The sequence below is a fragment of the Pseudonaja textilis genome, chromosome 2, assembly GCF_049901715.1.
Source record: "Pseudonaja textilis isolate UNSWEBS1 chromosome 2, rPseTex1.2, whole genome shotgun sequence".
Lineage (NCBI taxonomy): Eukaryota > Metazoa > Chordata > Lepidosauria > Squamata > Elapidae > Pseudonaja > Pseudonaja textilis.
In genome coordinates, this window is record NC_141991.1 from 2,382,688 (window position 1) to 2,407,692 (window position 25,005).

At 42.5% G+C, this 25,005-nt stretch overlaps 2 pseudogenes across 1 annotated transcript; both read right to left on the reverse strand.

Moving 5' to 3' along the window:
- Nucleotides 1-2,333: 2,333 nt before the first annotated feature.
- On the reverse strand, nucleotides 2,334-4,091 carry LOC113454031 (uncharacterized; annotated as a pseudogene).
- Nucleotides 4,050-10,923, reverse strand: LOC113454032 (uncharacterized; annotated as a pseudogene). Its single transcript, XR_015742472.1, has 2 exons — nucleotides 9,549-10,923; nucleotides 4,050-4,684 (listed from the first exon to the last, which is right to left on the reverse strand). The product of XR_015742472.1 is annotated as an uncharacterized LOC113454032 (transcript).
- Nucleotides 10,924-25,005: the final 14,082 nt, after the last annotated feature.

Here is a 25,005-nt window from a genome sequence, read left to right on the forward strand (position 1 = left end):
GCAGTCAAAGCTCACCTCTTTATGGACCGGTGAAGACTTCTTCAGCCACTTATTTGTCTTGGGGAGTGCAGGACAACTCATGAACACTTAGTTTTGCAAGAGACAGAAACTTGAAGATGGAAGCTTGACCCTACTTAGCTTTTCAAAATTAACTAGATTCTGGGCCTTAAAAGCTCATCAAGCATTTATTTGTGTACAGAGTCCCTAAGTTACTGCCAGCTTGTTAGCTTGATTCCATTAACAGAATAATGGAACATGCAACATTAATTCCCTATCTATATTATTGGGGAGTGAATCTCGCTAGAGCACTCTTCCCAATTTCCGGAGTAAGAATTCAGAGTTGAGTATTCCTGAGCAGAATATTTGGAGGGTGTTAATTTGCAGATTGGAAGCCGATCAATAGATTCCTACACTTTTATAGAGGTTTGGCTCTCAATAGATGAATACCTTTCTACATCCTCAATCTTTATGACTGATTCCAGTGGCTCCCAGAGACTTAGGACCTGGGAGCATCAACAGGCCAGAGACTCCAAGGAAGCAAACTTCATTCATGAAAGCCAGACTGTGTACAAACACGCCCAGTGTCTGTTTTATTTCTGAAGGAAGAAATTTTAAGTCTGCTAAATGCCATATGTTTCTGTAAATTGTATGGGAGGAAAGCAAAAAAAAAAAAAAATAAGAATTGAAGTATTATAACAAACAAGAGATGATGGATAGAAAATTATTTTTCTTTTTTTTTTCTAATATGATGGCCTGATTAAAAACTAGAATAGAGGTAGAAATAAGGATATACACCTTTATATAAAATATAAGTAGATGGAAAGATTGGAGGTTGAAAGATGATACTATTAGATATGTTTAAATGATAGGATAATTGGTACTTGATGGTATATTCTAATTAGTATTAGAATGGAACATTGGAATATTGAATATACTTTAAAAATCATGTACATTAATATCAGGATTATGTAAGTTTGATTAATGTAACAATTGACTGTTGCTATTTGTATTAACATGAACCATATCCAGAGGCCACACTGTTCATGTATTGATGTTGATATATGTTTAAAAATAAAAATCCAATAAATCTTCAAAAAAACCACCACTGTAGAGTTGGTTTCTTGGTTTGGTCTGTCAAGTGGGGCTAAACCTGAGGCACCTTTCATGGCTGAGGAGGGACTGCAATTTGGGTGTCCCCACTCCTAGTCCAGCAACAGCACCTTCCCCATGCAGCCCACCAGCTCTCTAATCGGAAAGCCACCCAGAGAGCACATTGGTCTCCTCCCCATCAATTGCAGGAAGGAGAAGCCTGCAGGGTGGTGGTAAATAAACATGGGTAGTCCTCGCTTAGCGACCACAACTGTGACTGGCACTTCTGGCAGATCACTTTATTGCAACAGGCTTTTGACCTCACTTCTCTTCTGGTCATTAAGTGAATCCACATGGACATTGAGACATCAAATGATTGTTTTTTATATACCATCCTAATCTTGAATGGTTCCTAAACGAGGCAAATGGTAAGTGAGGACTATCTGTATTACACCCAGAAAAAAAGCCATTTGCACTAGATGTCATTTGCTAGAAGCATTGTGGGGAGGAAATAATTATTCTCCTATCCAGCTGGTGGGTTACCCAGAAGGATTGTGGCGAGATATTTCTGCTCTGGGAGATCCCCTTCCTCTGGGACTGATGGAGGCATTTGGGATTATGAGTGCTAACAAATGGATCTCTCTCCCAAAAGGAAGGGTTTGTGAGCCTGAGCTCTTCCCTAGAAGATGCCACTTCTTAAAAGCCCCCTTATCATGCTTCCTTCTAATCTTTCTCTTCAATAGCCTAGTTATCCTAGCTCCCTCAACTGATCATTATACGATTTAATTTCCAGGCCCTTTATCATCTTTACTGATCTTATTTGCACTTTTTTCCATAATCTCAACATCTTTTTTGTATTGTGGTGACCAAAACTGGATGCAGTAGTCTAAGTGTGATCTCACTAACATAGTGTGAAGCGGTACTATTACTTCTTGTTGGCTTCTCAAAACATTTGTGTCTACTCCATCACGGGGACGCCAATTTTCACAATGTCTGTTGAATCTGATTCATCATGTGGAGAGTCATCAGGGAAGCCAGATAGCTCCTCCGTAATGGTATGATTTTCCAAAGCCTACAAATCCCTCTGGCACAACCAATGGCTGATTTAAACGTTGTAAAGTTACAAGGGGAACCGTAGCTTAGTTGTCCAGTTTGAAACATCCTAACTTCCTTCTCTTAAGACTGGCAGCGATGGAGAAAAACATCCCTGAATCTGAAAAGAATGCCAATAAAAACAGATCCAGTTTAGCCATTCTAATTTTTTTAATGAAATGTCATTCTTTCATAGAATGTAGAACTGGAGCAGGTAGCAATGCAACAAATAAATTAAGAGGCAGAAGCCGAACTGCAGCTCACATCATCAGAATCACAGAGTGCATGGATTGATATATGACTGAAACTGAAATTCTAAATTTATAATGAGGAGGGAAGGGAAGCTAAGGAAGACAGATTGGTCATAGCAATGCAAAATGCGTAAGAGACAGATTACAAGTTAACAATTTTAGTGTGCTAGAAACCCACTGTATGTGTGGAGTCCTCATCACTGAGGAAGAGTTGGGAAATGAGCCTTACATTACCTTTTAATTATTAAATTCATCTATTGTTAAACTTAAAACGCTGCTCATCTCACAGTTTGAGGCAACTCTGAGCGTCTTGTCTTGCCCTAATATTCATAGCAACACTGACAGTACCCATTTTTATATGTCAAATACTTCTGATAATTCTAACATAAGCCATTTTTTTAAATGAGACATTTTCTATTGTACATTTTTTACCTCATGTTAAGATAGCAAAACAGAGAGGTTTGTCCCTCTTCTAAGTGACAGTGTGGCAAAATGGCAGCCACTTCAAAAAGTCTGCTGCATTGCCCAGGGACGAATCCAGGGCCCAGTGAAAATGGTGGCTGCTTCCAGGACGCAGTCATGAGGCCCAAGGATGTGTGTCTTTCCCTCCCTCCGCAACATGAGGAACAGAGATCTTCCAAAGGTGAGGAGGAGGAGGGTATGAGGCAGTGGTAGGATTCAAACTTTTTTACTACCCGTTCTGTGGCCGTGGCTTGGTGGTCATGGCAGGGGAAGGATACGGTAAAATCTCCAGTCAGAAGTGGTATTTGCCAGTTCTCCAAACAACTCAAAATTTCTGCTACCAGTTGTCCAGAACTGGTCAGAACCTGCTGAATACCACCTCTGGTATGAGGCCTGGTGGGGTTGTAGTCAGGCCATTTTCCACTTTCCTTTACAAATTTAATCCAGAGAAATGTTTGAGTGAAATGAATTGGGCCAAAATTCAAATAATCAATTTCTCAACTACACCTTCCATGGGAGATCACAAATGAAATTCAACACTTCTCTAAACTATTCAACTTTTGCCTCATGTGGATTTCCTTGTGTGCAATAAGAGATAATTCATGCTTGAAGTAACATCACAGACTGGACATTTCAAAGATTTCTCCATGGTGTGAATCCTCTGGTGTATCACTAGGAAGGAATTCTAACTGAAACGTTTCCTACAGTCAGGACATTCAAAGGTTTCTGTCCTATGTGGATCCTCTGGTGTCTCATAAGGTGGGAATTTTGACTGAAACTTTTCCCACAGTCAGAACATTCAAAGGGTTTCTCTCCTGTGTGAGTCCTCTGGTGTTTCACCAGGCTGGAATTATAACTAAAACTTTTCTCACAGATAGGACATCCAAAGGGTCTCTCTCCTGTGTGAGTCCTCTGGTGTCTCACCAAGCTGGAATTATCACTAAAACTTTTCCCACAGATAGGACATTCAAAGGGTTTCTCTCCTGTGTGAGTCCTCTGGTGTTTCACCAGGCTGGAATTATCACTAAAACTTTTCCCACAGATAGGACATTCAAAGGGTTTCTCTCCTGTGTGAGTCCTTTGGTGTCTGATGAGGTGAGAATTTCTAATGAAACCTTTCCCACATTCTTGACATTCATAGGGTTTCTCCATGGAGAGATTCCTCTGATGTATTACCAGGCTGGAATTCTCCCACAGTCAGGACGGTGAAAGGATTTTTCTCCTTTGTATATCACCAAGTTGGAATTACAACGGAAAGTTTTCCCACAGTCAGGACATTCAAAAGGTTTCCCTTCCGTGTGAGTTCTCTGGTGTCTCGTGAGATGGAAATTTCTAATGAAGTTTTTTCCACAACCAAACATTCCCACTGTTTCTCCCTGGATTCGATCTACTTATGTAACAGAATTACATAAGACTGGAATTGTGACTGAAATTTTTCTCATAGTCAAGACATTCAAATGGTTTATCTCCTGTCTGCTCTACGTGGCTTTACTATTGACCTTTTCCTCCCCACTGACTTCCAGGTATTTCTCTTTTTGCTAAATGAAATATAATCTCCTTTGACTTTTCATATAATATATCCTTGAGTTCTGCATAATCTGCCTATTCCAACTTGAAATTGTTCTTGATTTTCTCTCCTTTGTCTAATATCTCCTGGAGGTGGAGAAGAATTGTGTGGTTTTCTGAAAGAAATGGAAAATAGTTTGATTTCTGGCTTGATTTTTTTCCCCTTTTCAATGTCGCTTGTTATTTATAGTTGTCCCAAGTGCTCCTTTTGCCATCTTCTTTGTCTATAAGATTCAAAGAAAAGTGGAACTTTAATTGTTTATAAAATGACAGAAATGATATGAAAAAATAAAAAATTATATTACATAATATAAATATTATATATTACAATGAAAAAAAACAAACGTGCAGTCACTGAACAAGTGCTAGGATTACTACAAATTTTATAGATCAGGGGCATGTCTGCTTCTACTGTGCCATAATAACTTTGAAGTCTCAGGGAAGAAGTGGTAAGTGAGGACTACCTGTGCAACTAAGGTTGCCAAAAGGTCCTCAATAGCTATTTTTTTTAGAAAGTGCTGGATTAAGCACAATCTAACTTGGTTAATACATGGATGGGACAGGAAATACCATACTTATTGGCAAGACATGGAAATAAAAAAAAACCAACATTGAACAGTTGAACAGTGTTCCAATATTTGAGTTGGCATAAAGAAGAGGGTGTCGTCAACTTATTTTCCAAAGCACCAGAAGACAAGAAGCAATGGATGGAACTAATCAAGGAGAGAAGCAACCTAGAACTTCCTGTTAGGGGAAACTTCCTAACAGTGAGAACAATTAACTAGTGGAACAGTTTGCCCTCAGGAATTGTTGGTGCTCCATCACTGGGGGGCTTTTAAAAAGAGACTGCGTAGCCATTTCTTGGAAATAAGCAGGAGATTGGGACAGAAGCTTCAACTTATTCAGAATCCTCCAGTGATGGAACACCCACAAAATCTGGAGGGAAGCCATTTCCAAAGAATCCAACTTAACTTGAGACTTTTTAAATCTTCCCACCAGCAGAAAATTGCAGCCACCAGTTTCATAGCGTGCAGGGCCAGTGGGCTTATGATACCACCGTGCTGGGTCTTATTACAGGAGGGGGACAAGGAAGAAATCCAGAAGTTATGGTGCTCAGAAAACAACTTGCATCTAAACACCAGCAAGACAAAGGAGATGGTGTTTGACCTCCGGAAGCAGAGAGAAGAATGTCAGCCATATTGAGACCAGATGATCCCACACTGCCACATTTAGAGCCCGGGAAAGTAGAAGGGGATAATTTCTTGGGAGTGTATGCAGTTAGACATAACAACATTCTTTTTCTAATTCAAGGTCATGTTATTTTGCGCATAAGTGAGAGGAAGTCTCAAGTTGGGATGGATGGTGATTGGGCATGTGATGTGATGATGGGTAAAGGGGATGGATTGTAGTTTTTACTTATTGCAAGGAAGCCCAGAACTTTCAGATTCAGGATTCCCCAGTTGTGCCAGTTTACTATCCCAAATAAAAAGAACTTTTGAGAAGATGTCTGTCTTGGAGTTATTGGTTGGAGTGGAGGTTTGCTGGAACGCTGACATTATCCCAAATCTCTGAATAGCCTGAAAGGGGGCTGTCCGGGTTGCTGAGCCCCAGCACTGACCCAAAGCTGAAGTAGTGCGAAGGCTCAGTGAAGATGGAAGTAAAGGAGGAATCTACAGAAGGAGCAGAGGGAATGGCTACCGGAGGACTGATTGAAACCCCATGTCCTCCTTCTGAAAAATCTGTGCAAGCAGTTGAAGCTGCAGAGGAAAGATGGCGGCTAGGCCCTTGGCCCAAAGAAACGGATTCCTGGAAAAGCTGCCAGATTGAGCTGAATCCAGAGATAGGACCAAAGGAGAAGAGGCCTGAACACCTTTCCTACTCCAGCCCTGTGAGGTCGGGCCCCGAGCCAGAGTGGAGAAGCGTGGGGGCTTTTGAATCAGACAACGGGAGTTGGAACCTGTTGCCTCAATCCCGTAGCCAATCATTGCCAGAACTCCCAGAGCCATTTCAGCAACTTGAAGTGGGAAGTTATTTCTCACAGCAACAACCTCTCCAGTTGAGCTGGGCCTTAACTCAGCCTGCGTTCACTTTCCCTAGTCTTAGACCTGACAGTGGAACCAGCGTGGCGTCGGCTAGAGGTGGCCGAAGAATCAGCTAAGCACGGCAGGGCCAAGCATTTGGTATGGGCACATTACAAACCCCAATTCCTCCCCCTCCACAGCCTATTCAAGAGATTCCAATTCAGCCACCCCTCGGAGTACCCCTGCAGGGGACCCTCCTGCAGCCTGCAACAGAGGCACATCAAATTCCAGCTCAGCTGCCTCTCGAAGTACCCCTGCAGGGGCCCCTCCTGCAGTCCGCACTGGCACAACAATTTCCAGCGCAGCCAGCGGTCGCCATGGTGATTCCCCACCCCCCACCAACCAGGCCAGACACACTAAGATTCTGAGCAATTTTTGACAGAAAACCTGAAAGACTTGCTTACTTTTTCAGCCGAATCTGGTTACATATAGATCAATTTGGAAACCAACATGCAACAGATCATGACCTAATTTCCGCAATTACAGATGGGATGAATGAGGGGGATGCTTTCACTTGGGTAGCCCAGCTACACTATGAGGACGCGCCCAAACTAAATGATGCTGACGCATTTGTTGAGCTGCTCAGGGCCAGATTTGAAAACCCTGACAGAATAGGTGAGAGTGAAGACAAAATAATGGAAATGAAGCAAGATAATCAACTTTAGACGGGTCGCAAGCAACCTCATGAATGATGCCTGCAGCATCAGAGGAATACCAGAGCAACTGCAAGATTGGTATGCCATGTCCATTAGGCTGGATAGAGAAATCACCCACACCAGTGGTCGCCAACCGGTGGGCCGCGGCCCACTGGTGGGCCATGAGAAAATTTTGGTGGGCCGCAGCATGCTGAAGCACGGAGGAGGGGCAATCTTGCAGTCTCCCGTGTTGTGGCTGCTGCCTCCTGCCTCAGCACACCGAGGCGGCTGAGCAGCAGCGGGAAGAGCACAGACCTCCTGAGGCGCAGGAAGCAGCTGCCCTCAGGTGAAGATGTTGCAAGGGGGAGGCTCGACCCCCTCTTCCTCCTCGCCAGAAGCGCTCACACGCTTAGCGGGAAGGAGAGGGCTTGTTGGGGGCCAGAGGGGCAGTGAGCACTTTGCGTGTGAGCGCTTCTGGTGAGGAGGAAGAGAAGCTCCTGGGGGAGGCGCAAGAGATCGCACCGTCCCCTCACAGGCCAGGAAACACCCGGGAAGAGCTCCAATGCCGCAATCTCCCACGCCCCTGTCCTCAGGAGCTTCTCTTCCTCCTCACCAGAAGCACTCACACGCTTAGCAGGAAGGAGGAGGATTATCAGGGGCCAGAGGGGTGGTGAGGGTTTTACGCTTGAGTGCTTCTGTTGAGGAGGAAGAGAAGCTTTGGGGGGGGTGGGGGGGTTTGAGCCTCCCCCTTTCAACATCTTCCCTTGAGGGCATCGCTGGCAGCTGCTCACCCTCACCCCCACCCCTTCGCTAATGCCGTGCAAATGCGAGTAGCATTTGTTCTCCAATCTCCAAGTTAGAGGAGCGACATTCAAACGTGGCTGGCAGCAGCCCCCTGTGGCTTCCTCGCTGCCTTTGGAACCAATTTCAAAGGCTGGGAGAGGACATCTCCAAGGCAAGAGGGGGTTGGGGCTCAAAATTAATTTATATATATTTATTAGTAGTCCTCGGGATTTAAAATTATGAGTTTGGTGGTCCCTGAGGTCTAAAAGGTTGGTGACCCCTGAACCACACCAAAAATCTCCCTCTGAGGGCCCTTCTATAAGAACTTTGGTCAGACGCTCTCTAACGAAACCTGCTGAAGCTTCTCCTACCCAATCTACGAGGATAATAAAGTGCTATCAATGTGGCCAGGCTGGTCATCAGGCAGCCGAATATCAGGCTCCTGCACTGGTTCCACAACCAAGGCCCAGTACAGCTGCCAGAGGCAGAAGAGCTCCACAGAAGCCTCCAGACACCAGCCAGTTTGCCAGACACACTGTAGAGGTTCCCCTTCCCACAGAAGAGAGCGAGGAATCTCCGGCCAAAGAAACCCTTCCCGAAAAGGCAAGTGAGGAAAAGGACCCCCATGGTGAGTGCTGCCATTCCCCCTTTTACAGTTAAAGTGAAGTTGGTGGTGCCTGAAACTGGGGAGGGCTGGGGAGTTAGAAGCAGTAACAGATACACGGTGTTCCAGATGCCTTATTGGGCTCCCTATTGTTGAGCAATTAGGGATAAAAACTAAAGCCCTAAAACGCCCAATCAAGTTTGAACAGACAGATGGAACAAATAATTGGAGGAGTCCCAGCCACCCAAATGACACAGTCGATCAGATTAGAAATGGGAAGGCATTCTGAACTTATACGATTTGTAGTGGCTCCAAAAATGTCAAAATCTATCCTGTTGGGACTTGCTTGGCTTGATAAATGGACCCCTACTATCAAATGGGAAGATGGATACCGGAAGATCATAATTGGTGTCGGCCAGTTGCCCCTGGTCCCTCCTGAAAAGAGACTGCCACCCGACAAGGGTCCACAACCAGAAGCAGCAGCCACCGTTTCAGACTCTCCTCTCCTCCTCTCCTCTTATCTTTTTATTATTAAATTCACTTATTATTAAACTTAATCGCTGCTCATCTCACAGTCTGAGGCAATTTTTGGCCTCAAAAATGGCTTTTGCCATTTTTGCCCTCATGTTAAGGAAGCAAAACAAGGAGGTTTGTCCCTCTTCTGTATTATCAGTCTGGACAGTGGGGCAAAATGGCAGCCATTTCCCGAAGTCCATCGCATGGCCCAGGGATGAATCCAGGGCCCACTGAAAATGTGGTTCCTTCCAGGATGCAGTCATGAGGCCCAAGAATGCATATCCTTCCTTCCCTCCCTCCCCAACATGAGGATTAGAGATCTTCCAAAGGTGAGGAGGAAGGTAGGAGGCCTAGTGGGGTGGCAGTCAGGCCATTTTCCACTTTTCTTTTCTCTCCACCTACAAATTTAATCCAGAGAAATATTTGAGCGAAATGAATCAGGCCAAAATTCAAACGATCAATTTCTTACCTACACTTTCAATGGGAGATCACAAATGAAATTCAACACTTCTCTAAACTCTTCAACTTTTGTCTCATGTGTATTTTCTTGTGTGCAACAAGAGATAATTGATGCTGGAAGTAATGTGCACAGACTGGACATTTCAAAGATTTCTCCATGGTGTGAATCCTCTGGTGTATCACTAGGAAGGAATTCTAACTGAAACCTTTCCTACAGTCAGGACATTCAAAGGTTTCTGTCCTATGTGGATCCTCTGGTGTCTCATAAGGTGAGAATTTTGACTGAAACTTTTTCTACAGTCAGGACATTCAAAGGGTTTCTCTCCTGTGTGAGTCCTCTGGTGCACTACCAGGGTGGAATTCTGACTGAACCTTTTTCCACAGTCAGGACATTCAAAGGGTTTCTCCCCTGTGTGAATCCTCTGATGTATTACCAGGTAGGAATTCTGACTGTATCTTTTCCCACAGTCAGAACATTCAAAGTGTTTTTCTCCTGTGTGAGTCCTCTGATGTTTCACCAGGCTGGAATTATCACTAAAACTTTTCCCACAAATAGGACATTCAAAGGGTTTCTCTCCTGTGTGAGTCCTCTGGTGTATCACCAGGTGAGAACTGCGACTAAAACTTTTCCCACAGATAGGACATTCAAAGGGTTTCTCTCCTGTGTGAGTCCTCTGATGTATTACTAGCTGGAAACTGCGACTAAAATTTTCCCCACAAATAGGACATTCGAAGGATTTCTCTCTTGTGTGAATCCTCTGGTGCCTTACCAGATCAGAATTCTGTGTGAAACTTTTCCCACAAAGAGGACATTCCAAGGGTTTTTCTCCTGTGTGAGTCCTCTGGTGTAGCACCAGCGTTGATTTGCAACTAAAACTTTTCCCACAAATAGGACATTCAAAAGGTCTCTCTCCTGTGTGAGACCTCTGGTGTTTCACCAGGCTGGAATTATCACTAAAACTTTTCCCACAGATAGAACATTCAAAGGGTTTCTCTCCTGTATGAGTTCTCTGGTGTAGCACCAGCGTAGATTTGCAACTAAAACTTTTCCCACAAATAGGACATTCAAAGGGTTTCTCTCCTGTATGAGTCCTCCGGTGTATCACCAAGTGGGAATTATATCTAAAACTTTTGCCACAGTCAGGACATTCAAAGAGTTTCTCTCCTGTGTGAGGCCTCTGGCGTATCATGATGTTGGAATTCTGACTGAAACTTTCCGCATAGATAGGACATTCAAAGGGTTTCTCTTCTGCGTGTGTGCTCTTGTGTCTCAAGAGGTGAGAATTTCTAATGAAGCTTTTCCCACTATCTAGACACTCATACAGTTTCTCCCTGGAGTCAATCCACTGATGTATCACCAGACTGGAATTGTGATAATGCCTTGTTTAGTGGTGTTTTCATTCAAGCCATTTTCTTCCTCATAGGGAGAGGCCTATATTACGGTCTGTTCCACATGGCTTTACTATTCACCTTTTCCTCCAAATGACTTCCAGATATACTGAATGAAAAATAATCTCCCTTGACTTTTCATGTAATATATCCTTCAGTTCTGAATAATCTGCTTATTCCGGCTTGAAATCTTTCTTGATTTTTCTCTCTTTTGTCTAACAGTTGCTGGAGAAGGAGCAGACTTGTTTGGTTTTCTGAAGAAAATGGAAAATATTTTGATTTTCTGGCTTGATTTTCTTCCCTTTTCAATGTTGTTTGTTATTTACCGCTGTCCCAGGTGCTCTTATTGCCCCCTTCTTTGTCTGTAAGATTCAAAGAAAAGTGGAACTTTGTTCATAAAATGGTTAGAGATGATGTGAAAAAATAAAAATTATATTACATAATATATTAAAAAATATAATATTAAATGAAAAAGCAAACATGCCCCAATACTAGAATAATTTAGTAAGTAAGAAGAATCTCTCACTTATATTATTTATCATTCGATCCATGGAAGACTACTAAGATCCATGTTCAAATATGCATTCAATCAAATTCTGTTGTTTAATTGGGTTAATCACAAATTCTTAGCAACACAAAGGACTATCATCAATTATAACTTGTAGTGCTGGGGATAAATTATATAATTGCAGGCTTATCCCTACAGAGAGAAATACAGATATTCCCTACCTACACATGTATTCATGGAGAAAATCTATGTCTTTCAAACCTGACAAAATGTTCCAGAATGCTTACGCTCAAATCTTCTGAGCTAAATTTAGAGATTTGGGGGCTTTAACTGATGAAGTGATGCTGAAAGCTTCTGCAAGATTTGAAGCATCACTTTTGCTCATGGAAATCGGCAACTGCAAATAAGAGCAGAAAATACTGTCTATAACCCCTCTGGTGACATCCCCATTCAAGTTGTCCTCACTTAATCTACCAAAATTGGAACTGATATCTGCATTATTAAGCAGCTCAATCGTTAAGCATGATGTCACATGACAGTGCCAACTTGCATCTCTTCCTCTGTAGTTGTTAAGCAAATCACTGTAGGTTGTTAAAGGCAATTCCATATGACTGTGACTTGCAATTTCCTGCCAGGTATACCCAATGATTTTGCTTGTGAGAACTAGCTGGGAAGGTCACAAATGGGGATCATCGGTGTGGGATGCTCCGGCCATCATAAATATGCAACTATTGGTAGAACCCAAATTGGTGCAATTTCTTTTCCTGCACTTTCAAAATCACAGTCACTGCTGATGTGTGGTCACTGAACAACTGTTAGGATTACCACAAATTTTGTGGATCAGGTGCACATCTGCTTCTACTGGGCCATAGTAACTTTGAAGGCTTAGGGAAGAAGTGGTAAGTGAGGACTACCTGTGCAACTAACAGTGCCTAAAGGTCCTCAATAGCTATTTTTTAGAAAGTGCTGGATTAAGCACAATCGAACCTGGTTAATACATGGATGAGATAGAAAATGCCATACTTATTGGCAAGACATGGAAGTAAAAAAACTTGTAAATTGTATCCACCTGTCATTTTCAATACATGCGTGGATTACAAACTATATCAAGAGGGCAACATGAAGATGTAATGGGAGACTTGAACTACCCTGATATCAACTGGGAGACAGACTCTGCAGCAAGTGGGAGATCGAACAGATTCTTAACCAACTTAGCGGACAACTTTGTCATCCAAAAGGTAGAAGAGGGAACTAGAGGAAAAACTATACTGGACCTAATTCTTACTAATAGAGAAGTGATAGAGGGAGTTGAAGTTGCCAGAACCTTTGGCGAGAGTGACCACATCATACTGGAATTCAATATTCTTTAAGGAATATTCCAATATTCCTTAAGAAAAATTCCTTTTCAATTTTTTTTCCAATTTTTCAATACCTTGTTCCAATTTCTTTAACTATTAAGTATCATTTTAATTTAAATTTCTTTTTTCAATTTTTAAATCCTTTTTTCAATTTTTTAAAATAAAATTCTTTTTTCAATTTTTCAATTTCTTTTTTCAACTACACATTTTTTAAAAAATAGTTTATTTACTTTAATTCTTTAGAAATGTTTAAATTCTTAATGATCTAATAGGAAAAAAATAAACCACAGAAAAAGAGACAGACACTTGAAACAGGGAAGAGTGAAGAATTTTCAAGACAAAAGAAAGGATCAAAATGCTTGTAAACTAACTGGCACTTTGCAACATGGAAAATATTTACATTTTTAGAAATTTTTAATTCTAATTTTCAAGCAAACAAAGAAAAATGTCATGGAGATGAAGACTGACACTAGAGTTCTTGCAAAGTGTGCCACATGTTTCATCTTATGCCCACAGAGGATCCAAACTATGTAGGTATTAAATGTAAACTACTTGAATTACTAGAAGAAAAAGTAAAGTGTTTAGAGAGGCAACTCTAGCACTCTGAAAGTCAATGAGCAAAATGAGAAATCCCAACCTAAACAAGAAGACTACACCAAAGTAAAACACAATAGGGAGCAGACTGTTTCTAAAAAAAATTATGACTCCATTGTTGTTGTTGTTATTTGCGAAGTCGTATCTGACCCGTTGTGACCCTATGGACAATGTTCCTCCAGGCCTTCCTGTCGTCTACCATCCCCCTGAGTCCATTTAAGCCAGCTGCTTCAGTGACTCCATCCAACCCCCTCGTTCTCTGTCATCCCGTTCTTCTATTGCCCTCAATCGTTCCCAGCATTAGGCTCTTCTCCAGTGAGTCCTTCCTTCTCATTTGGTGGCCAAAGTATTTAAGTTTCCTCTTCAGGATCTGGTCTTCTAAAGAGCAGTCAGGGTTGATCTCCTCTAGGACTGACCGGTTTGATCACCTTGCAGTCCAAGGGACTCGCAGGAGTCTTCTCCAGCACCATAGTTCAAAGGTCTCAATTCTTTGGCGCTCAGCCTTTCTTATGGTTGAACTTTCACAGCAATACATTGCAGCTGGGAAAACCATAGCCAGTTTTGTTGGCAGGGTGATGTCTCTGTTTTTTAGTATGCTGTCTAGATTTGCCATAGCTTTCCTCCCCAGGAGCAAGCGTCTTTTAATTTCTTGGCTGCAGTCCCTAGGAAAATAAAATCTGTCCCTACCTCCATTTCTTCCCCCTCTATTTGCCAGGAATTGAGAGGGCCGGATGCCACGATCTTAGTTTTCTTAATGTTGAGTTTCAAGGCTCTTTAGTTCCTCTTCATTTTCTGCCATTAGAGTGGTATCATCTGCATATGTGAGGTTGTTGATATTTCTCCCGGCAATCCTAATTCCAACTTGGGATTCATCTAGCCCCGCCTTTCTCATGATGTGCTCTGCATATAAGTTAAATAGGCAGGGCGATGGGTATACAGCCTTGCTGAACTCCTTTCTCAATGTTGAGCCAATCCGTGGTTCCGTGTCCAGTTTTCACTGTTGCTTCTTGACCCGCCTATAGGTTTCTCAAGAGACAAATAAGATGCTCTGGTGCTCCCATCTCTTTAAGAACTTGCCACAATTTGTTGTGATCCACGCAATCAAAAGCTTCATCATAGTCAATGAAGTTTTTCTAGAACTCCCTAGCTTTCTCCATGATCCAGCGTATGTTGGCAATTTGATCTCTGGTTTCTCTGCTTCTTCGAAATTCTGCCTGTACTTCCGGTCGTTCTCAGTCCACATACTGCTGGAGCCTAGCTTGGAGGATTTTGAGCGTAACTTTGCTAGCATCTGAAATGAGTGCAATAGTGCGGTAGTTTGAACATTCTTTGGCATTGCCCTTCGTTGGAATTGGAATGTAAACTGACCTTTTTCAATCCTGTGGCCACTGTTGAGTTTTCCAAATTTGCTGACAAATTGAGTGGAGCACTTTTACTGTATCATCTTTTAAGATTTTGAATAGCTCAGCTGGAACACTGTCACTTCCACTAGCTTTGTTGTTGCTCAGACTTCCTAAGGCCCATTTGAGTTCACATTCCAGAATGTCTGGTCAGTGACCACCCCATCGTGGTTATCAGGAACATTAAGCTCGTTCTTGTATAGTTCTTCCGTGTAATTTTGCCACCTTTCCTAATCTCTTCTGCCTCTGTTAGGTCCCTGCCATTTTAGTCCTTTATCATGCCCATCTTTGCATTAAACTATGCATGTATTAAATGTAAACTACTTAAATTACTAGAAGAAAAAGTAAAGTGTTTAGAGAGGAAACTCTAGCACTCTGAAAGTCAATGAGCAAAACGAGAAATCCCAACCTAAACAAGACGAGTACACCAAAGTAAAACGTAATAGGGAGCAGACAGCTTCTAAAAAATGATGTCTCCATATATGCATAGAAAGAAGAAAATGGATACACTGAAATCGAACACAATAGGGAACAAACAGCTTCTGCAGAACATGAGCATATGTATCTAAAGAGCAATGGAAATATGTCACTCTTAGAAGAAAACCAAGAGCTCCTACTATCTACCATAGCCCACTCCAATGAAGCTCCTCTGGAACTGAGCAATCACTTTCCTAATCTCTCCTTGGAAGAAAATATACAAACACTTACAAAAGAATATTAATCAATAGTTTGTTTAAAAAAGAGGCACAACCCAGCATTCCTGTGACAGGAAGAAAAGTATTCCAGACTTCCCTAGGGGGCAAAAAAGGTGAATATTGGTGACAATTCTTAGAGGAACAGAAACTATAGTCTGCAGATCAGGCAGTCAATCTATTCAAGGGAGTTATATAGTTTCCCTGGAGCAAAAATAAAAGATGTAATTGAGTACCTTACTAAAATAATCAACCCCACAGATTACTACCCCTTTCTTCTCATACACGTGGGAACCAATGACAGAACGAATCAGAAAACAATAACAGGAGATTACAAACAGCTAGGGAAGCAAATTAAAGGATTAGGAGCACAAGTGGTGTTTTCATCTATACATCCAATAAAAGGCCAACATCCAATCAAAGTGCAAAGGATTTTAGAAATAAACCACTGGCTTAAAAACTGGTGTTGACAACAGAATTTTGCCTTCCTAGACCACGGACCACTGGTGGTCTGCAACAAAATTTTGGTGGTCTGCAACACACCTGGGTGGAGGAGCTGCTCCGGGATGACCAATGGGCCAGTCCTGTGACTAGAACTCTGGAATATGGAATTGGCCAGGCAGCTTAGGGTGGGGCTGGAAATCTCCATCTTAGAGGGAAATACATGCAACGTGCAACTTTGCAGATGGTGCAGCGTGCAAGGAATAGCAGAGCCCTCGCTGGTCAGAATGAAGTAAGAATGCTGTTATGGCAGTGGGTGGGGTGATGGCGCAGGTGGGCCGAAGCAATGGAAGTCAGCAACCTCTTTCGTCCCCTTGTTGTGGCTTCCTGTCAGCTGAACCCACCACTGGCTGGCCCCGCCCCTTGCCCACCCCTCCCACTCACTCCTCAACTGGCCTGAGAAGGGAAGGGTGGGGAATGGAGATTCACTCCATATTCCAGGGTGGGAGTGAAGCTTCACCTCTTGCTGGGTCTCATGGGCGTTCCTTCCAGCCCTTGCTGGTGCTGCACAACTGGGAGACGTGCGATTTCCTCTCCACCCTGAGACACTGGTTGGCCCGTGAGATGAGAGAGAAAGAGATGAGAGACAGAGATGAAAGCACACGTATAGACTGGGTGAAACCAGGCTCAGTAGCAGTAACTGCGAGAGGGATCTTGGAGTCTTAGTGGACAACCAACTAAATATGAGCCAGCAGTGTGCAGCATCAGTCAAAAAAGCTAATGCAATCCTAAATTGTATTAACAGAGGGATACAATCGAGATCAAGGGAAAGTACTAATACCACTCTATAAAGCCTTAGTAAGACCACACTTAGAGTACTGCATCCAGTTTTGGTCACCACATTGTAAAAAAGTTGTTCAGACTCTAGAAAAAGTACAGAGAAGAGCAATCAGGATGATTAGGGGACTGGAGGCTAAAACATACAACGAATGGTTGCAGGAACTGGGCTTGGCTAGTATAGTAAAGAGAAGGACCAGGGGAGACATGATAGCAGACTTCCAATATTTGAGGGGCTGCCACAGGGAGGAAGGGGTCAAGCTATTTTTTAAAGTGCCTGTAGGCCAGACAAGGAATAATGGATAGAAACTGAACAAGGAGAGATTTAACCTGGAAATAAGTGAGAACAGTGAGAACAATCAATCAAGAAGTTGCCCTCGGAAGTTGTGGGAGCGCCATCACTTGAGACTTTCAAGGAGAGATTGGACTGCCATTTGTCAGAAATGGTGTAGGGTCTCCTGCTTGGACTAGATGACCTACAAGATCCCTTCCAACTCTGATTATCTGTAAAATCTATCAGTAGATGAAAGAGATGAGAGACAGAGATAAGATAGAGAGAAAGTGATGAGGGAGAAAGAAAGAGATACAGAGAGAGACAACAATAGCAGTAGCACTTAGACTTATATACCACTTTATAGTGCTTTTACAGCTCTCTCTAAGCAGTTTACAGAGTTAGCCTATTGCCCCCAACAATCTGGGCCCTCATTTTACCCACCTCGGAAGGATGGAAGGCTGAGTCAACCTTGAGCCTGGTGGGATTTGATCTGCCAAACTGCAGTCAGCTGGCAGTCAGCAGAAGTAGCTTGCAGTACTGCACTCTAACCACTGTGCCACCGAGATGAGAGAGATACAGAGAGAGATGAGAGACATAGATGAATACTATGAATATTTATGTAAATAATGATTTTTTTTTAATTTAAAAAAGAGCAACTTTTATCCAAAATCAGGCAAAGCAGGTAGGCAGATTGAGTTGCTCACAGAATCACAGATTCAGAGATCTATCTTTCTGCCATTGGCTATCTGTGTCTGTCACATAAAATTTGCTAGCAAGCAAATTCACAAAATTAACTTACAACACACCATGTATGTAAATATTGAATTTTTTATTAAAAAAAGAGCAACTTTTACCCAAAATCAGGCAAAGCAGGCAGGCAGATTGAGTTGCTCACAGAATCACAGATTCACTTAGAGATCAGTGATTCTGCCATCAGCTACCTGCACTGAATAATAGAAGCTTCAGTCCTAAGGAAGGTTCGGCTCTGCTTAAAAGCAGGGCCAAAGATCTAAAGATTAGCTAGAAAGCAGGAAATCCAATAATCTAAATCTCCCGGTACAGCAGAACAGCTGATGGTCAGAAAAAGGAAAAATAGCAACTTAGCAGGCAAGTTTGCCAGAGAAGGAGTGAGTGGGCGGGGAGAGTTTCCGCGGACCATGTGGGCAACGCAGACTTGTGTTCCTGCGAAGCCTGGATTAATTGCTTTGCGGTGGGTGCTCTGGGGGTGCCATTTCTCTGTGGACCACCAAAATTTTCTTGTGGACCACAAGTGGGCTGTGGACGACCGGTTGGGGACCACTGACCTAGACAAAGGGATATTGGCAAGAAATGGACTGCATTTCCCAAGAACTGGAAACAGTATATTCAGAAAACAACTGCCTCATCTTATCCAAAGTGCTTTAAACTAAAATTGAGGGGGAGAGGGCCCCAATCTCTGCAACCTATTCCAAGCAAAAACCACTAGATGACCAAACACAAGGAGGAAGAGAGTAAAAAGAAAAAAGAAAAACATAATGAAATCAAGAGTGATGGAAAGGATGGAAATCCCAGTTACAAAGTAGGAGATATAAGAAACATATCCAAGACCAATACAGTCTATATATTAAAGCTCAAAGTTTAGGGAACAAACAGGGTGAACTTGAACTATTAGTACATGACGGCAGATATGATATAGTTGTCATTATTGAAACTTGGTGGGAGGAATCTCATGACTGGAATGTACTGATAGAAGGATGCAAACTATTCAGAAGAAACAGACCAAACAAAAGAGGAGGTAGAGTTGCATTATATATAAAAGATCACTACATCTCTACATAAATACACAAAACCAAGGATAAAAACATCCTAGAATCCATATAGGTCAATACAAAAGGGTGGGAAATGACTTTGCTAGAGGTGTATACTACAGACCACCCAACCAAGCAGAAGAAATAGATGAACTCTTTGCTAATCAATTAACAAATGTATGTAGGAAAAATACCACAATAGTAAGGGGAGACTTGAACTACCCTGATATCAACTGGGAGACAGACTCTGCAGCAAGTGGGAGATCGAACAGATAAAGAATTCTATTCTAAAAGATCTTGACAGACTTCAATAGTGGGCTCTATCCAACAATATGAAATTTAATGTGGAGAAAAGCAAAGTTTTACACCTGGGCAGAAAAAAACTAAGAAACAAATACAGATTAGGCGAAACCTGGCTCCAAAACAGTAACTGTGAGAGGGACCTTGGAGTCTTAGTGGATGATCACCTATATGAGTCAGCAGTGTGAAGCAGCAGCCAAAAAAGCTAATATAATCTTTGGTTATATAAACAGAGGCATAGAATCAAAATCACATGAAGTATTAGTACCACTTTATAAAGCCTTGGTAAGACCACACCTGGAATACTACATCCAGTTTTAATCACAATATAAAAAGGATGTTGACACTGTATAAAGAGGGCAGAGAAGAACAGCAAGGATGATTTGCGGGTTGGAGGTTGATGTTATATAAAGAAGGGTTGCAGGAATTGGGTATGTCTAGTTTAGTGAAAAGAAGAACTAGGTGTGACATGATAGTAGTTTTCCAATAATTGAGGGGTTGCTACAAAGAAGAGGGGTGTCAACTTATTCTCCAATGCACCTGAAGGCAGGACAAGAAACTGGATGGAAACTAACGAAGGAGAGAAGCAACCTAGAACTAAGAAGAAATTTCCTGACACCCAGAACAAACCAGTGGGAACTGTTTCCCTTCAGAAGTTGTGGGTGCTCCATCACTGGAGGCTTTGAAACAGAGACTGGACAGCCATTTCTCTGAAATGATCTTGGGTCTCCTGCTCGATCGGGGGGTTGGAATAGATGACCTCCAGGGATCCTTCCAACGACGTTCCTCTGCAACACTCCTCTAGTGATGGAGAAACAGCCTTAACTTAAAAGAGGTTTTTTAAATCTTCTCACCAGAAGGAAAATTGAAGCCACCGGTGGGCTTAAATTTGGGGAGGGAAGGAACCTGCAATAGCAGCAGCTGACAGGCTTCAACCCTTTTGCTACTCTGCTTCCAGGCCGTGGAGGGAACCGAACAGCCCGACTTGCTCCCGGATTCCCTTCCCACCTGCTGCCCACAACTCACCTGCCAGCTGCTGCTTCGACCCTGGGAAGAGCACAAAAGCCGCTCTACACTCCACCTTCCTCCCATGAGTCATCCGGAAGAGGAAATCCCTCTGTCCTTCTCTCCTCCTCCCCACAATTCTACCAATTCTAGAAATACGGTAGGTACTCTATGGTTTTAACTCCTTCATTCTGCACTTTTCAGGCACAGATGTTGTCTAACTGACTGCCATCTCCAGATAGGAGGCAGAGAAACAGGCGTGTCCCATCTCTACTACCTAAGGCGTTTGCAAGATGTTTTCACTGTTTAAATCAGAGGTCTTCAAACTTGGCAACTTTAAGGCTTGTGTACTTCAATTCCCAGCATTCCTTAACCAGGTTAGGGTTGCCAAGTTTGGAGATCCCCGGTTTAAATGCTTGGTTTTGACTTCTAGCAACCGACCTTTGCAACTGAGTCAAGTGAAATGTGAGACTACTTAGCTTACAAAGATTAGCGACGTGCTCAGCCCGAAAAGTTTATGATTGTTTTAAAAAAACAATAAGCTTTACACAATAAGCTTTCTTGGAGGTGTCTCTCAGTGGAGATCAAAACCTCTTTGCCCCCTAAAACTTTATGACTTATTTAATGTGGCTCCCAAGGATTTAGGACATGGCAACAGCATCAGGAGAGATGCTCCACGGGAGCCAGGTTCACTCCTGCTGGCCAGGGCTGCCTCCAAGAGCTCCTAGCATGAAATTTGATTAGAGGGATCTTAGTGGATAACCAGCTAAATATGAGCCAGCAGTGTGCAGCCGCCGCCAAAAAAGCTAATGCAATCTTAAGTTGTATTAACAGAGGGATACAGTCAAGATCAAGGGAAGTACTAGTACCACTCTATAAAGCCTTAGTAAGACCACACCTAGAGTACTGCATCCAGTTTTGGTCACCACATTATAAAAAAGATGTTGAGACTCTAGAAAAAGTACAGAGAAGAGCAACCAGGATGATTAGGGGACTGGAAGCTAAAACATACAACGAAAACATACAATGAACAGTTGCAGGAACTGGGCTTGGCTAGTCTAGTAAAGAGAAGGACCAGGGGAGACATGATAGCGGTCTTCCAATATTTGAAGGCCTGCCACAGGGAGGAAGAGGTCAAGCTATTTTCTAAAGCGCCTGTAGGCCAGACAAGGAATAATGGATAGAAACTGAACAAGGAGAGATTTAACCTGGAAATAAGTGAGAACAGTGAGAACAATCAACCAATGGAACAGCTTGCTCTTGGAAGTTGTGGAGGCGCCATCACTTGAGACTTTCAAGAAGAGATTGGACTGCCTTTAATCAAAAATGGTGTGGGCGGAGGGTTGGACTAGATGACCTACAAGGTACCTTCCAACTCTGATTATCTGTATCTGTATCCTGAAGGAGGAAATTGTATAACAACCGCTAAATGTTAAATGCCATGTGCAAATTCTGTACATTTACCTACAGGGAAGTCTCCATTAGGTCACAGACAGTGGAAAATATGCAGCAGGGATAAGAAAAAGCGGGCAATTGTCAATATATAGTAGAAGAAAGAATGGACTAGAACAGAACAGGACAGAACGGGTTGGAAGGGACCTTGGAGGTCTTCAATCCCAATCCCCTGCTTCAGCAAGAAACCCTATACCATTTCAGACAAATGGTTATCCAGCATCTTCTTTAAAACTTCCAATGTTGGAACATCCGCAACTACTGGAGACAAGAAGTTTCACTGATTATTTGTTCTATCTGTCAGAAAATATCTTCTCAGTTTCTCTCCTAAATTAGTTTCCATCCATTGCTTCTTGTCCTATTTTCAGGTGCTTTGGAGAATAGCTTGACTCCCTCTTCTTTGGGGCAACCCCTGAGATACCAGAACGCTGCTATCATGTCACCCCTGGTCCTTCTTTTCATTAAATTAGACCTACCCAATTCCAGCAACCCTTCTTCAGATGTTTTAGCTAAGTCCAGTGGTGGGATTCAAAACTTTTTACTACCGGTTCTGTGAGCGAGGCTTGGTGTGCGTGGCAGGGGAAGGTTACTGCAAAATCTCCATTTCTTCCCCCACCCCACTAACCTGCTTTCCAGCTCTGTTCTCCTGTGCAGGGCAACAAAAGAAGACCCAGCCGATCAGCTGGGACTCAGGAGGCAAAACCTGAATAACACCTATGCTTCAGTCCCCTAATTATCTTCGTTGTTCTTCTCTGCACTCTTTCTAGAGTCTCAACACTTTTTTTACATCGTGATGACCAAAACTGGATGCTGTATTCCAAGTGTGGCCTTGCCAAGGCTTTATAAAGTGGTATAAACACTTCACATTATCTTGATTCTATTCCTCTGTTAATACAGCCTAGAACTGCATTGGAGTTTTTGGCAGCTGCAACACACTGTTGGCTCAATGATTGTCTACTACAGGCCTGTTAAACTAGTGGCCGGCAGACCAGATATGTCACACGCAGGCCCCAAAAGTTGCAATACGTCACAATACATCATGTGACATGATCAGGTTTGACACCCGTGATCTGCCAGGACTCCAAGATCCCTCTCACAATTACTATTTCTAAACGTATTTTAAATGTATTTCTAAAATACATTTTTTTTTAAAAAAGGAAAAATAGAATATTCTACCAAAGCACATGGCTGACTGATCGTCAGACTAACTTTATTACAAGGACACCCTACGCTGCCATTTTTAATGCAGATCTAGTAAGAGTTGGATTGTGATAGTGGCCTTTTAGCTATTGGATCTAAGCTCTGTTGTATGGAGGAAGCTGAAATATAAGAACCTCAACATATACAGGTAGTCCTCAACTTATGACCACAATTGAGCTCAAAATTTATGTTGCTAAGTGAGAAATTAGTTAAGTAAGTTTTACTTTTCTTGCCACATTTGTTAAGTGAATCACTGCAGTTATGAAAATGCTTACATGGTTGTGTTGGAAGTTAATACCCACCCCTCTCCTAGAGAAATGAAATATTTTAGTATATATTAAAAAGGCAGAATATTTCCCCTAAAAGAGAAGTAGAAACTCAGAGGCAGAAACTCAGCCTCCCTACCTTTGCTAATGGACCGTTAAGGCCTGGGCCAGTCTATTCTACATAACAAAGATCTACCTCTTTCAGGCAGACCCATAATAGGAATACCAAAGCCCTTTCATTACATCATCCAGCAAGGCTCAACCAAGCCTGGGACTCAGGACAGCCTACAGAGTTGCCCCTGCATGGCCCCATGGGAGTCTGACAACCAATCAGTATACAAGCTCAAATTCAAATCCCAACAGAGAGCATAAAACCCAGGGACTCTCAGCATCTCTTCCCTTTTCTTTACCCAAGAGTTCCAAGGCATGTGATCCTGTCTACCATTAAACCATCTTTCCATTTCTGTTGGAAGAAATATCCTTCTGGGTTCGGTTCCAAGTGGACACTGGAAACATGGAGGCTGTTTGGAAAGATGGTTTATTGGTCGACAGGACCACATGACTTGGAGCCCCAAAGTGAAAGGGAAGATCACATGCTTCAAGATGTTGGGTGAAAGAAAAGAAGAAAGGGCCAAGATGCTGAGAGACCCTTGGTTATATACCCTCTGTCGGGCCCCACCTTAGTATTTCCTGTTCCTGTTTAAGAAATGTATCCCATTGGCTGTCAGACTCCCAGGGGTGGAGGTCTCAGCTAACTTTGTAGTCTTTGTCTGGACCACATGGCTTCACCTGAGTGCTGACTGATGCAATCTTCCCAGGCCAGATGGTGAGATGGGTAGTGGTGTTTGTTATGTTGAATACTCTGGCCCAGGCCTTAATGGCCCACCCATTAACAAAGGTGGGAGTGAGCTTCTGCTTCTCAGGTGAGTTTCTGACCAATGGCAGTCCAATCTCTTCTTAAAAGTCTCAAGTGATGGCGCTCCCACAACTTCCCAGGGCAAGCTGTTCCATTGGTTGATTGTTCTCTCTGTCAGAAAGTTTCTCCTTATTTCCAGGTTAAATCTCTCCTTGTTCAGTTTCAAACTTGGTGTCATCTGCAAATCTCATGAGTTCCTCTTCTATCTCCTCATTTAAATCATTTATGAAGATGTTGAAGAGTACTGGGCCCAAGACCAAACCTTGAGGTACCCAACTGCATACTTCTCTCCATGTAGATCTACTTCATTGAGGACTATTGAATGAGTGTGGTTTGTCACTCAACTGCGAATCCACCTGGTGCAGGTTTTGTCTATCCCACATTGTTCTATATTAGCTAGAAGTAAACTGTGGTTCATCTTGTCAAATGTTTTGCTGAAGTCCAAGTATACCATATAATTGTAGTGCACTCGAAACCCACTGTATGTATGGAGTCCTCATCACTGACAAAGAATTGGGAAATGTGCTTTACATTACCTTTTTATTATTAAATTCATTTATTATTAAACTTAATACTCATCTCACAGTTTGAGGCAACTTTGAGCATCTTGCCTTGCCCCAATGTTCATAGCAACACTGACAATACCCATTTTTACATGTTAAAATCTACTGATAATTGTAACATAATTCAAAAGGAACATTTTCTACTGTACATTTTTTTCCTTATGTTAAGGTAGCAAAACAGATTTGTCTGTCTTCTGTATGACAGTGTGCACAGGGTGGCAAAATGGCACCCACTTCCACAAGTCTTGCACATTTGATTTATTAAACTTGCACATTCGATTAGTAACTCCCTTAGGGAGAGCAAGGGGATTTGGCTGGTTAAGGAAAGCAATCTCACTTAACAGTTGTTGCAACATACAACTGTAATTGCAAGACCCATAATAGTTTTATCTAGAGGACTATTTTTATGCTGGTGGGGAATTCTGAGGCTTAAAATCTGAGCAAAACCAAGGTAGTGAAATTCCACTTGTGGGTCCATAATCAAC